This window comes from Austrofundulus limnaeus, unplaced genomic scaffold (genome assembly GCF_001266775.1).
Source record: "Austrofundulus limnaeus strain Quisiro unplaced genomic scaffold, Austrofundulus_limnaeus-1.0 Scaffold295, whole genome shotgun sequence".
Lineage (NCBI taxonomy): Eukaryota > Metazoa > Chordata > Actinopteri > Cyprinodontiformes > Rivulidae > Austrofundulus > Austrofundulus limnaeus.
Genome location: NW_013952697.1, coordinates 272,857 through 288,577, shown reverse-complemented (window position 1 = coordinate 288,577; position 15,721 = coordinate 272,857). Strand labels below are relative to the sequence as shown.

The 15,721-nt window shown below is 36.9% G+C and overlaps 1 long non-coding RNA gene across 1 annotated transcript in view; it reads right to left on the bottom strand.

The window, feature by feature from the left end:
- LOC106526809 (uncharacterized) overlaps window positions 1-15,721 on the bottom strand; it is a 240,464-nt gene that overhangs the window by 58,572 nt on the left and 166,171 nt on the right. The window contains exon 7 of the long non-coding RNA XR_001311305.1: window positions 11,297-11,342. This is a non-coding gene — a long non-coding RNA (uncharacterized LOC106526809). The remainder of the gene's footprint in view (window positions 1-11,296; window positions 11,343-15,721) is intronic.

Genomic DNA, 15,721 nt, shown 5'->3' with positions numbered 1-15,721 from the left:
GGGTTTGTTTTGTACATCGGCCATCCCAACCTATCAGCTTCTGACAAAATAACAGAAGCAAGCCTTGTACAGTAACTCCATTTAAAGCTGTTTGAAATGTAGAAATATCACTAATGTGCAGCTTAAACAAGAACATAATAAAAAGACAACCTGGAAACATGGAATGAAACAGCATTTTTATCCATGATTTGTTTATTTTATGTAACAAATATGGAAAATATGCTCTTAACATTTGTTTTAAATTATTTTATTTCTGGAGATCATCTCAAGACCCCGTATGACACAACTCACATTGGGATCCTAGGAACCCCTGCTTTAAAAAAGTAGGTTTTATTTTTCTGTAGCCTAAAAATATGAAGTATAGCTTATTATTGTAGCATCACCAAGAATCAACAAATTAACTGAATATTCATAGCAATAAACAAAAGAACTGCATCTTGTCCTGAAGAAAGTGTCTCATAAAAAGTACAAATGAGGGAACGTGACAAAAAACTGCTGTCTTTTTTGGAAAAAATACAGAAAACTTTAAGCTCTCTGCTCCAAACGCTGTAGCACCGTACAAATTTACTGCACCACAGAACTCATTTGTCCGTGCCGCCACAACTTGGCCGTGAGCCTGAACACATTTGAAAAACCCATTTGGAGACATTTTCGGAACTAAAATAGTACAATGCTTAGGGAAAAAAATCCTATTTAGCGGGAGTTTGTCTTTGTGAGCGTGGCATCATGCTAAAAACCCTATTTTTGCCGAGAACGGCCACCCTATCAGAAACTCTGCAGGGGAGCCACATTAGAGGTAATGTCATCCACAGTTTAGCCCGACGCTCTTCATTCCTCCATCTCTCCTCTAATGAACTCCCACTGAATTACCACTTCAGCAGCGCCCTGCCTTTTTATGATTCTATTTGTTTATCTATCTCTAATTTCCTCCGTCGTCTTCCTCTGCCACCCGGGCACGCACCGACTCTTTAATTTTATTGGCCATCGTTAGGGAGCGGCGAGTCGAGCCGTTCGGCTCGTCAGATAAAGCAGCCGCTCGAACCCACCTCCACCCCGTCTGCTGAGATTAGCATTAGCAGATTAGGGAGCTCATCAGTCAAACAGAGGGACCCCCACCGTGACAGGCCACCGCCAAATCGCACAAACATCTCTGGAAGGCATTGTGCCGTAATTGAAAGCACAATAACTCCCCCCATTAATACATCTCTCATATCTCAGCTCACGCACAAAATGTCCACATTATCTGTTGCACTTTTCCCTTAATGTCTTCTCTCCTCACCAGTAAATTTTATAGGAAATGTAAAAAGTGAGAGAACAAGAGCTGATATAAACATATCAATGGCATTTCGTCTGTTTATTCGTCTGTTCTAAGTAGATGAAAAAATCACCTGTCTCTCTTGTAGAGGCAGTCAAACCTGAAGGTGTTGCTATTTACTGAGGTTAGCTCTGACCACAGCTGTTTTTAAAAATAAATTAAAGCTAAACAACAAAACAAGTTTTATTTTTTCAAAAAAAAATATTATTAGCTGTTTTATCAGTGTTCGGACTAACATGAACTGCGTATGTTTGTGCTCTCCACATATTCGTTACATTTTTAACTTACACAAGTATCACTATGTGAATAAACACATTATTGATTAATGTGGTCAGTTATCTGACTGATATAGATGCTCCATTAAAAAATCTTACCCAGTTCACAGGTTATTTAACCTCTTGCCATCAAGAAAGCAATATAGGTTCATCAAATAAAAGAACCAAATGAACGGCAGCTTCATTTTGTTAGAAAACAAAACTGTAACGCTGGTTTGGACAACAGAACCTTAATCCTTTCAGTGAATATTTTTATTATCATAAACGAAAGACAAAATAAAAAAAATACTTAATAGGTTTTCATTGCATGTTAAAACACACACAGGGAGCTCAGGAGAGAAACCACCTGGAAAGATTTAGACGTAAACTGCAGTGCATCTTGGGAAATCTGTGCCCGTCATTCTGAGCTGTTGTGACAAATGACGAAAAAAAATATAATTTTCGAGAAAAACTGGCAAAAACAAGAAAATGTTTAATGAATAAAATCCTCCTATGAAGGTCAGGACTATTGATGTTCCAATACAATAATTTCAAAGTAAAATGAAGTTTTGTGCTTTGACTTTACTAAATAGTGTTAATGTTGAATTAATAAAAATTGTCTTAAGCAGGAAATTTTCCTAATGTGTCATCAGAGCTACTGAAATGGTATTATTTTGAATAAAAATGTTCATATATTAATCTCTTATGCACTAAAATTGCAAAAAAAGTGTGATTTTTATGTTGAGTTTCAAGAATTGTGTAAATAAAATATATTTATGAAGTTCCACTCATACATTCAACATACATGTGATGAATTTAATTGGACACTTTTTTTATGTTTGTGAATGATTAAAAAACAACACAATTTTTTTTGTCATGCCTTTTTTTAACACTCCTTAAAAATATATATATTTTTTCCCATAATGCACAGGAGAACAGAGTAGATAATGATTTAGCTAAACGTGTAAAACAGCGTTAGGTCTAACTGGGAACTGGGTCCCTGTCATATCTGTCCAACTCGTTATTTGTGCTTCAACATGTCCAGAAACACCAGAGATGAGACCTTTCCTCTCAGTTGTTTCTCACACTTCATTGTGTAAATGTTGTAGTTGTTACCTGTGTGTGAGACTGTTGAAGATGTGCACACACACTCACCTTTGGCGCCCTGAAGTTCCTTTAAGTTCATAACGTGGGGGAGATTGACCACCATACATAACTGCTAAACATACTAATGATTAGTATTTTTATCAACTCTAAACCAGTCTTTTTCAAAACCAATTTAGCAAAAATAACTTCTTTATTGTCATTTTAGTTACTTTAATTAGTACTTTTAAAGATTGACTATTTTGTGAATTAAAAAAAAAATTATCTTTCTTAGGACACTCCAATAGATTTTTGGACATTGATAAACAACTCTGGTCCAGACTTTTTCAAAGACCCTCCATACAGATGTGGCTGTGGCCCCCCAGGTTTATCTGTGAACAAGGTCTTGTGTTTAATCAAGCCTGATTGATTCATAATGGGGAAAATGTATTACTTTCAAAGAAAATGTTGTCAGATAATTACATACATGTCAACCTCTTCGGACGTTTACCTGTATAAAAAGCCTCAAAAATCAGCAAATTTTGCAAAAAAATCCGTACAACTCGCACCTGCAGTGGTGGGGGTGGGGTGGGGGGTCTGTCGGCTGCGGACATGAAAGCGCCCGCTGCGAAGCAGGAGGAAAGGAGAGAGGAAAAAGTTCAAAACTTATTTCTAGCGGTAGAACAGGTTGGAAGATGGCTGTTTGATGTTATTCATTGTTTTTTTTTATCATCCTACAGGCTCTGACATGTTAGATAAATTTGAAAATGAGGTTTTTAAAAAATCTGTCAGACTTGAAAAATATCCGTGAGATTGCTCCATACGTCTGTACACCCGGAAAATGACATAAAATCCTTATAACTTATGGACAATCCGTACAAGCTGACATGTATGTAATTCTTTTTTTTTTATAAAGCAATAAATGTTTACATCGTAATAACAGAAATATTTAGTCAGAATATGAAAATATCACCCTAAACATGAAAAAGTAACTGATTGAACAATAAACAATGGTGAAATTTGAAAACATTTCTAATATTTTAAAATGTATTTATTATTTGTTTATTGCAAATGTGGCACCACTATGCTTCCATACATCAGCCTGTTAAGCACCCAGTGGTACTTAATAAGAAGCACAGAAACAGAAAAAAGTACTAACAGTGAATGAAGCATGTCTAGTTTAAAAATATTAATATTTTCAACTAATATTTAATATAGTTTTTTAAGTGTTCTACATATTTGTATATTTGTACATAAAAAAGCACAGTGTCATTTAATACAACCTGCTATCTCTCTAGTGTTTATGCTGAAACTGATTTAAAACTGAAATCCTAATTTGGGGTTTAATAAATATTAATTTTTATTGTGATCTTCTTAGTATTTAACACAGATTTAAACCCAGGTTCATGATATCACGAAATATCTGACTGTAAAATTAAACAAGCAAAAAAAAAAAAAAAGAAAAAGAAAATGGATGCTGTCAACACATTCACACTCTTCTGACGTGTATCTTTGCATGGAAATTTAAAGAACTAGATAAACGTTATAATAATAAATCAGCATTTCCCCCCAGTGCCTATCAGGCCTGGTGGGCCACCATACCACCCCCCCGGGCTATACGTCCCAATGGAACCGTATGCCACGCGGTTTTGTTTCTGGTGTATTCTGTGGCCCACTTCAGCGCCACATACAGGCCTGGCATAGGTACTCCAGCATTATGGGTCATATTTTGGTGTATTTATGTGGATGATATCATTTCTAAAAACAATGGCGTATACATAGACATATTTAGAAATTGCAAATAGAAAAGATTGCTTTGGAAAAGGGAATTTTGTGTGAAACAGGTCTAGTTTTAATGGTATTTTTTTCTTTGTACATACTGTAGTACTTAAAAAAGTAAACATAGCAGATAATCTGTTAATGACTAAGATTAAGAAAGCATGGTTTGTCAAGTCAGATCTCTGATTGTGAAACATTTTGTGACTGACCATCACAGCTATGATCTATTGTTAAAGTAAAGGCTTTTCTGAAAAACAGATTAAACTAGCTGTTCTTTGATCAAATAGCTGAGTAAACGTTTAAAAAATAGCTACAAATTCTGCATTTTTCAGTATAAATTGAAGCACTTCAACCTCTGGGTTTTCGCGTTATGACATTAAAGAAAAAGGATCCAAAGAACCTCGGAAATATCCAGATGAAGATGAAGTCGGTGGGAGCAGAAAGCTGCTGCTGACAGGAGCCGAGGATCCATGCAGCTCCACAGAAAGTATATAACGGCAAAACATGCAAAACGTGCTCCTGGAGAATGTTTGACCATCTGCACATTACAATACAGGATGTAGGCATTGAGTGTGAGTCATTTCACACTCAAAGCCACATGTCTGCAAACGTATAGCTGCTGAAAATAAGAACAACACAAAGCCCTCTGTGTTCATTCACACAGCTGTGAGCACATCTGGGAGTGTATGAACAAGTGAAAGTTCAAATGAAAGTGAAAGTGTTGTTAAAACTGAAAGTGAACAGCTTTAAGATGCAGGTTTCTTTTTCTTTGATCGATGTGTGTGTGTGTTCTGTCTCACTCTGTCCCTGTGTAAATCATTACTGTGTGTGTGTGTGTGTTTGTCTTCTTGTTTGTGTTGTTTGTGTGCAGCACACGCGTGTGTGTCCACGCTCACAGAAGCGCACCACCCCACGGATGACACTCAGAATGCATTATAACCATTAATGAAAAAGTTAATGGGGCATTTTCTTACATATCAATTTACATTTGACTATTTGGGCGCACAAATGATGTCTGGGCGGTCGCGACCAACGCCACTCGGCACCAAAACAGAGGTCTAATGTGTTTTTGTGGACATCAAATGTAGTGAATAATGACGCGTCCACTGAATGCAAATCAGATGACACTTGATAGGCCATGATCAACAGTGCCTGCATGGAAACTTTCACCCACAGACACAATGGGAAAAGAGAGGAAATGGAGAGACCTGCCACCGAGAAGACAAACATTTCCCTGCTGCATTACACCTTTCAGATATGATGAAAAGCCAGATTTATCGTCCTGCATTCCCATATGCAAAATACACTGATAAGTGTGCAAAGACCTGGAACACAAGCCAGAGCTGGAACACCATCAGAACCCTTTATTCATGCTCAGTGTCATTACTTCTGTAGAAACGTTGTGTGGCGCTGCCATGCTTTTGCTTTTTACCAGCCGAAGTAAAAATGGTCATCTGTATTAAATGGGAGCATGAATGTGTGAGTGGAGGTTATTGGGGTGGATTTGTTTTCTTTTACAGCAGGGTTAAAACTTGTTTCAGGGGAAGTAGAAGGTTTGGATTATGAATTGCAGACTGAAAATTTCACAAACTCAAGGACTGAAACAAGGAGAGATGAAAAGAACTTGAAAACACAAGAAAAGGCGGGCGTAGCGAGAAAAGCGATGACGCTTGACTGCTGAGAAAAGTGAAGCAGAAGGATCGCATGGACTTGGGATGATGAGAAGAGTGGCTGCAGCTGTGACTGGTGACACTGGGAGGAGGAGCGGTGGATGTCACAAGTGAAACTAATAAAAAATAAAAACAATTATATTAAAAATATAAATGTAGAGGATTTAATCAAGAAAATTACGCCAGCTGTATCCACTGAATTGAGTAAAGGAAACATTTACTTTATGTTTGCATTTCATCAGTGTAAAATAAATGTGTTAACTTTACGCAATTCAGGGGAAACAGTTGACACAATTTTCTTAATTAAGTCCATCAGTTTTTTTTTTTTGAGTGTATTACACCTAAACAAACAAAAAAAGCACAGATCCAGACAAACTTCTTTTCTAAAATTTTATTTTTCATTTTTCGAAAGTAATATAAAACTATATATTTTTTCTATTCTCAGTAAGTATATCAAAAGTGTCAGTGCAATGAATGAAGAACTTTTATTACTGCTTGGCAAGTTAAGGGTGTATTCAGACCAGGAAAGTCCTTTGGTCCAATTGTTTGGTCCGGACCAAAAATGGACTTTATTTATTTATTTTTTCATTTGGTGCAGTTTGCATTCACATTGTGCTTTTTTGCAAATGAACTATAACTATAACTATAGTCCACTTCCTGCTTTTGATGTGGTTTCTGGTTCGCTTGGCGTCCACACATGCACTTGAACCGCACCAGAGTTTTCTTCATCTGAGTCGAAACCTGCACATTTGCAGGTGGATCAGTGTTCACTTTTTTTTTTTTTGGTCCACATCAGAGTTCGATTACAGTTTCACAGCTCTTCAAACGAACCGGACTTTCTAGGCAAACAAACTAGAGTTCAATTAAAGCGGACTAAGCGGGGATGGTGTGAACACCCCCTTCATTTCTACTTTGCCTTTTGTTTTGTGTCTGCCACTATGAGCGTCACGGTGGATGTCTCTAAGAGAAGGTGTGACTCATCATGGCAATGAGTGACTATGCAGATTCCAAGCCTTATATGGTTTATCAGGCTCTTCTTTTTTATATTATTGAATAATGGATGACTACGAATCTTGTAAACTTTGAGTGAACTTGACAGTAGGACTTTTACATTGAGGAGAATTGAATAGAATGATGCCTTTACAGAATTTAGTATTATTCTGGTGTTTTATAATAAAGCTCTTAGCAGCCCTTCAAAATAATAGAACTCATAGCTTAGACTGTAATTACTATTAGGATTTATAGAGGTACATTTAACTACAAATATAATTTCAGGCCTGTTCTTAAAAATTTCAACCAAAATCCCAATATTCTCGTTTTATATATGTTTTAGTTTGATTATCTTGATGGTCCAATTTAATTTAACTGTCAATGTTTTAACTAAAAATGGTATAAACCACAAAAATCTACTAATTGAAAACAAGCGACACATTAACACTGCAATGAAAGCAAATACATGAGCAACTGTATTTGTGGTACACATATCCGACAATTAGTTTTAACACACATACATGCTTTTCTTTATAAATACCAGTTTGTGCAGAAAAAAAGGCCTGCACGTGTTTTTTTGTGTGTGCATACATCGCTCATGCATCTGGCCCCAGGAGATTAGCTAAATATAATAGCAGATATATATTACCTCTTTTCACACTGCAGGACTGATGAGGCTTTGTTGCACATAATCGTGCTGTTTGTGAGATACTAAAATGGCTGTGTGGATGGGGACCGGAGGGTCGGCTATGGATGCTGGTGTTGTTTGGTGGCTTTGCCATGCTGACTTGTGAACGCCCCGACATCTTTGAGAAAGTCTACCAGTTTCACATTTCTGATTCTAATTTTATGACCTCGTGTTGCTGCTCACTCCTCTGCACCTGACGCTTTACATAAACAATTTTAAATGAAAGTCACCCTGTAGTTTTTTTTCTCTCTCTCCCTCACCTCACTTTCATTATCCCATTCCATCACTTGCTCTCCTTCCTCAACCCCCCCACAATCCTGTTACTGGCGATAGGCAATAACGCAGCATGCCTTTTTTTCTTTTTTTGACTTAGCGCTACCTGCTATGCTAATATCATTAATCAATAGAGCTCAGATTGTCTTCGCTGCGATTCAAAGAATCTACGGGTCCCAGCGGTGCACAGGTAGCGTTTTCTTTTTCTTTTTCCCCTTCTTTTTTCCTTCTTTGCCATTAAAAAAAAAAGCTCATTTGTGAAGGCCCCCAAGATGGCTGACTTAATGATGGCCACAGAAGTTTTTCCAACAAATTTCATGGGGCATGATCCAAAGATAATAGCTTTTCAGCCCCAATGACAATCCAATTACCGTGCCAATCAAAGCCCTCGGCATGCTGTCTAATTATGATCAAATCTGGCTGTCAGCTCAAATACTAAAACAGCAGCTTTAAGTCCAACAAATCACAGTTTAGAGCCCGAGCCCGGTTTGTTCATCCGCACTCAGGTAAAAGTAGGGTTTAACTTTCTGTTTGACAGAAAAAAGAAAGATTGTCTTTTTATGTGATTGCAGTGATGTGATATTTGACACAGGGCTCACAGTAATCACTCTAAATAACATTTTTAATAGACTTCATTATTCATTCATTGCAGGGGATGCAAGGTAAAGATGATTTTTTTTTCTAAATGTAATGAATTAGAAAGACTGATGTTTGTTCTCTTTGCCTCACACGGATCCATAACATGCAAAACTAGACACACAAGACTGTAACGGTCGCTCACGTTTTCTAACAAACAAAAAGACGGCATCAATAACACAAATGATTAAACATTCATGGCCCTTTCAGTGGAACATCTGCTGTGTATGGGGTTCTAGCCTCGGGGACTGGGCAAATCAAGAGGATTTCTCCCTGAGAAGCTCAAGAAAGCAATAAGATGGGGGGGAAGCAGGAGATTTACATGCACTTTCACACACACCCTACACACACGGCTACACAATTGTATGCATGTCTGCACAAACACATGTGCACACAGTAAATAAAAGACAGCACGGACAGCGACTCAGACAAGCAGCCTTTACCGAGTTTTACAGGAAGTGTAGCAGCATCCAAACACTGACACGCTTAACAGTGTCAAAAAATAAATACAAATTTTGAATTTCCTCTAGTATTTTCGAAATCTTTGTACTTTGTCATTTTCCAATTTGGACAATTTTCCAAAGGCATAATGGTGACTTAAAGCCAGTTTTGCTTCTGTTTTTAAAACACAAAAGTACTCTGATGATTTGTTGCTTGTTAAAAGTACTATTTGTTTAATTCATTGACACTAAGACTACATTCACATTTGCCTGCAATGTGAATGTAGGTGTGATCAGATTTTTTTGCCCACATCAGATTTTTTATGACTGAATATGACAATTTTATTTTTCTTTTCAAGTCTGAACCAGGTTATTTCATATTTAGTAGTAAATTGGATGATTTTCAAAGCAAATGCAGTAAATGGAAAATGAACTGTACTTCTAGAGCGCCTTTCTATCCAACCAGGACACATAAATCACTTTACACTACAATCACTCTGAACCATCATGCTGCATTTTATCCAACTTTCATTGAGGTAGGGAGGTCTATGCAGGGCCTACATACCCACCTCCACCACCACCACACACACACACACACACACACATAATTAATTAACAAATATTAATTATACCAAGACTAGCTATGCTATAGTTTTAAAATATCACTTTTTTGAATATAACATCAGATAAAGCCAAAATCATTCAGTGTCAAGCTTTAGGAGTTTTGTCACGTTACAGTTTGACCAGTGAATGATCACAATGAAATGACATTATACTGTATTTAAAAATGACAACTTATGAACCTTTTTGTCACAACTTGAACATAAAAACCACATATTTGACAATAATTAAGTAATAATACAGGTAAACCTGGCAAAGAAAATCAATGGAATCAATGTAAAACCTGTCAAATGTATTCATATTTGACCATTAAATGTACTGATCATTTACATCACATTTCGGATCCAAATTGAAAAAAATTAGGCAATCTAAATCCCCAAAATATTTGTTATAATTCTGGATAGGATTCAAATTTGCAGATAGTTTTTGATGAACTACAAACATTTAAAAGTGACACTTTTACAGTAAGAACATTAAGAGTTTAGTGGGGGAAATAAAAGGTTAAATGAAGACATAAATTTGCCTTAACGTTGGTCATGCAAATTTAGAAATATATTTTACCTCTAATTTACACTACTTGCGTTCCGTCTCTGCTCTGGTCTGACCTCCGCAGCAAATACGCACCCATTATAATCAATGAGAGGTTGAGGCGGTGAGCGACGGTGATGCGTCAAAATTAGAACAGATCCTATTTTTGACAGATGCCGGAGTCAATTTTTAAAGATTACGTCGCACCAACAGGAAACGAGCACAACATCCGTATTTTCAAAATAAGACACTTTTAGGCTGGATAATTTGTCGGAATAATGTCGAAATTACAGCTATATTAATAAATATACGGATATATTTCCACACAAATGCTGTCAGAATGTATCGTTCTGTTTGGGAAGCAGAAGAAAACAAGAAGCATATGTGTACACACACGATACACGTGGATTTTATTTTGAAATCAGAAGTTTCAGAAAGATGTCAACGAGACAGTTTCAACATAGATAACAAAAACCTTTATATCAATGTTTTCAGATGTGTTTGGAGTTCGTCTTTCACAGAATTAATTATTTTTTTGCTGTAACTCACTTATCACTGAATTTATCGGGCGATCTCCTTCCTGCACGTCTGTCGGACCGGAGCGGAGCGGAGGTAGTGTAAACTGGACTTGTAATGCACAGCTGCGACTTGCGCAGCAGAGCGGAGCCGGAACGCAAGTAGTGTAAATTAGGGGTAAGTGTTAATATTTAACTCCAAACCTAAAGCAGTAGAAAAGGCAAATCAAAATGAAAGACAAACACGTAATGCTTGGCTAACTCCTGTGTCGGCTGATCAAATTTAGTCAAAACACACGTCACGTTTTCTCCAAGAACCCATGCACAATGTCATGCAGTTTAAAGCTTGAAACTTTGCTCAACTTCAACTATAGTACAAAAGTCTAGTTTGTCTTTTATTCAACCTTCTAGATTTGTCATAGATTTGACGATGGAGACTAACAGTGGTATACCAGTGTGTTGAATCATAATGACACTAGCTTGATACTTGAGTTTGTTTCTCACCACTACTTCCAGTTATGGATCCAATTCCAGAAGTGGAACTCTGCACCTGAGTAGACAGGAAGCGGCAAGATCAAATGTGAGCACTGGACGAAACAGGAATAGCAAATCTGCTTGCGCAACAACTTCAAAATCTGTACATAGCTAACATGTGTAGCATCCATACAGTATTTACTTCTGGATTCAAACTGGGTGGAAACGGGCGGGGTGTGAAGCTGCGTTAGCATTTAAATAGGCAGCAGCAAAACGAGTTGCTCTCACATCTCAGTGCAGGGGTGCAAGAGGGGCTTGTGGAGCTGCAATAACAAGGAATTTAGATCAAAGAATTGCAGTTCCACTTTACATAGACCCCAGCTGAATAATTTAAATGGGAAAATGAACGATTTAAAAGCCTGATATGTCCCATTTCATCCATTTAGTTGAGTTTTGTTCAAGTTCATATTGACTAAAATAGAAATATATTGTAATTTACAAACTTTTTTTTCTGTTGTACATCTATGAAAACGTCACTGTTAATTATGTTAATTTGTGTTGTCAAACAAAAAAAAATTGGGAAATTTTTATTTCTTCTGACAGTTTTCTCTATGACAATAGAAAAACAGTTTTTTTTAAATATATGTGACCCATCACATCGAACCGAGGATTAAGTCCAAAAGTTGTATTTGGAGAAATAGCCAAATAAAGTGTATTGACTAAAATGTTAAGAAAAATTGCATTTTGTCAAAATATAATGAATAAAAGCCTTATTAATGTATCATTTCAATGAACTGCCTGAAATATAATCATAAAACAAAATTTTGAAGCACTTTTTTGAGGTGTAGCAACAAAAAAAAAACAGATTTTGAGGAAAAAACGCCTTAAAATTTTGAGATTTTCCCTGTGAGCTAGCAAAGCTGTGTTTCTGTTTAGCTGGGAAATCTCAATATTCAAATATAATTTGAGGTTTCCCCTTAAAAGGACATCAAAAATTCCTCACTAAAAGGACATAAAATTAGGATTCAGACCAAATATTTATGTATTATTGTAACCAACAAGACAAATTAAGTCATATACGTATATGGATTTAATTATGATATAAGAATAATCCAGGTGACAAAATGTAGCTTTTAAAGCCAAGAATCTGAAAATGTAATAAGGTCATTTTGACCAAATTTGACTTCATCCTCGTTTCGATATGATGGGTCATATATTATTAGTAGATCCCCTAAGTTGTGCTTCAACAATTTTAGAACCATAGTTTAAGAATGTAGAAATGCTTTATGTCAGTTTTGAAGGTAGCTACCTTCCACGTTCATGTCACTCATGTAGTGTTTTATGTGCAATAAATATTGCCTCTGCCATCTTTAAACCCAGACTTTGTCAATGTGAAACCTTCATGCAGAAAGAAAGAAAAAAAAATCTGAAGAGGGAAACTCAAGGATTAAGGGTCCTTTCTTGTAAAGCACTTTTCCTACGAGTGAAGTGTACGCAGGTTGTACTTGCGTCTGAAAACACAACTCAATACGGTTTATTCAAACATGTCTGTAAAGGCAGAGAAACAGCCTGTTATGTACTCTCTCTTTGCTTTGACTGCCCGCTGCTTTACATAAACACCATGTAAATGAGCACACAGAGCTAACCATTTCTGTGTTAGACCCATCAACACCGGTAAATTATTTCAATTCATGTCCACATTTCATTAGCAGCACATTAGCAACAGTTTTATGTTTTATGTTTATTACAGGCCTGACACCGTCTATAAATAACGAGTTAAACAAGGACAGACAGCGAGGATGGCCTCAGCTCGGCAATGTTAAAGGGATCTATCATTACTGCTGACAATTGCTAATAAGCATCCACTGCTTCATTCTCTACCAATTACAGCAGCTCAATCATGTCCAGTCATTTCTGGGCATCCAGCAACAGAAGCATCTAACCTTCAGAAAACCATTGCAGGGTGTTAAGTGGTGTGAGTGTGATCTTTTCAGTTGTTTGATCAGTTCAGTGCACCGATTTCCTTCATTTTGGACGATATTTAGATAAGATCAGTGGAACAGATCAGTTTCTCATCTACCTCTGCAAAGGTCTGAAAATCAGCCACTGTCCCCTTCTGCTCTGCTGTGAGCACTGATGTCCAGTTAAAACAAGTTTGTATTGTTTCAAGGGAATTACTCAATGTTTTTAACTAAAAGAATATTGGAACATTGAAGGTGCATTGTGACCTTATAACATCGGAGTGTCAGTTATTTAAAATCATCAGTATCGGCCAAAATTAGAATCAGAATCTGGTCTCAGCTCTCTCTGTGATCAGAAAATGAATTTTGTTCTGAATTATGTTCCATAACTTTCTGCTCTCAGAGACATTTCCCATCTCCTCTTCATGTTGACTTCTCAACTCAGACTTCTCACCCATTTGTACGTGTATTTGAGTCCTCCAAAGCATTCATCTCCTCTAAACTATGAATTTTGAGCTCCAAAACCATTACCTTCTGGAGAAGCTGGCAGAAATCCTCTTTGGATTGTTATTGTTAATTGTTATTGTAATTGTTATCAAGATGAAATTATGAAACTGGAACATTTACATTTGTTTTTGCATAGTGTAGAGACGTTGCCAGTAGTCAAGCAAACAAAGGTGAGTTTCATTGACGTCACACTACGGATGTAACGATTTGCTCAAGCCCCAATTCGATTTGATTGTTGTCTTTAGGTTCACAATTACAGCAATTTTTGATTTTTTTATTATGTAACAAAATAAAATGTAGCCATTCTTTAACCAAATATGTTTCTTTTCTTTGAACATCAGCATTTTTGTCCTTGTATCAAACTGTAACTGTCTGTTGTCTTAGTAACATAACTTGAAAATAAATAAAAAATGTCACAAATCCTTTTGTGAACAAAACTTATCAAATATCAAACTGAATTTGTATTAAAGACATGACTTACACAATAAGCACATCTTTCATGTTTTTGATTTTATATGTACAGCAGTTTGTTGCAGCTGTGGTTGTTTTAAAGTGCTTCATAAAGATGAATGAATTGATTTCCTTGTTATTACTGCTTTACTACTACTTTATTTATAAAGTAGCAGTAAATTGATTGATTGATAAATTGATTTGCATTTTAAGCAGTTAAAATTGATTATAAATTGGTTCTTGAATAATTGTTACATCCCCACTTCACACTGTATCTTCACACGCCCCCTTAACACAAAACACTTCCTTCTTATACATCCAGGCAGTACATGTTGTTCATTTACAGCCAGTAACACAGACTTAAACATGAACAGCTAACCAACCTGAACACAACAATTGACCAGAACAACTCATGAGCACCTTTAACACATGCACACATTTAACTTCCACTACGTTTCCCAGCATCCCTTGCAGCCACACAGCTGTTCTTTGTCTACTCTGTAATGTTAACAGCAGAGTGACCAGCTACCGTAAGAACTGTTGTTGCACACGACACGCTCACTCTTGATTTCTACCTGGTTACTGTATCAGCAATCTACACGCACCATTTTTTCCTTATTCATAAAAAAAACTAAAATCAGGTACATTTCCAGGGAAAAGCTCCAGCCGGTGACAAGTCTTCTAAAATGTGTACTGTCCCCTGAAATCAAGAACATATGGTCACCCTATTCAAAATGACAAAGTTCACCAAAACCCCTTGAAAAAACAAACACCATTATACTGTATTTTTACAGATATTGTGCTAAAATTTGCTGCGGTCGTAGATGAGAGTCATTCACAAAACAGACTATACTTTAAAAGCTATCCTTTGAGCTGGATCTTTGCCCAAACTTTAGCATTAACTGTTGGGTTCCACGTTGTTTGTCTGTCAGCAAAATGTTATCTAAACCACCTGACAGATTTATCATCCATCCATCATTATCTTCCACTTTATCCAAAGTCGGGTCGCGGGGGCAACCGCTTGAACAGGGAAGCCCAGACCTCTCTTTCCCCAGCCACCTCCTCCAGCTCTTCTGGGAGGACTGCAAGGTGTTCCCAGGCTAGCCGAGAGACATAGTCACTCCAGCGTGTCCTGGATCCTCCTTGGGGTCTCGTCCCAGTTGGACATGCCTGAAGCACCTCCCTAGGGAGGCGTCCAGGAGGCATCCTTACTAGATGCCCAAACCACCTCAATTGGTTCCTCTCAATGTGGAGGAGCAGCGGCTCTACTCTGAGTCTCTCCCAGATAACTGAACTCCTAACTCTATCTCTAATGGTACATTCACACCGAACGCGTTTTGAGCAGCAAAAATGTGCCCACTGCCTCAAGTTGGACGCACTACAGGTGCTGGTCATAAAATAAGAATATCATGAAAAAGTAGATTTATTTCAGTAATTCCATTTAAAAAGTGAAACTTGTATATTATATTCATACATTACATACAAACTCATATATTTCAAATGTTTATTTCGTTTAATTTTGATGATTACAAATGAC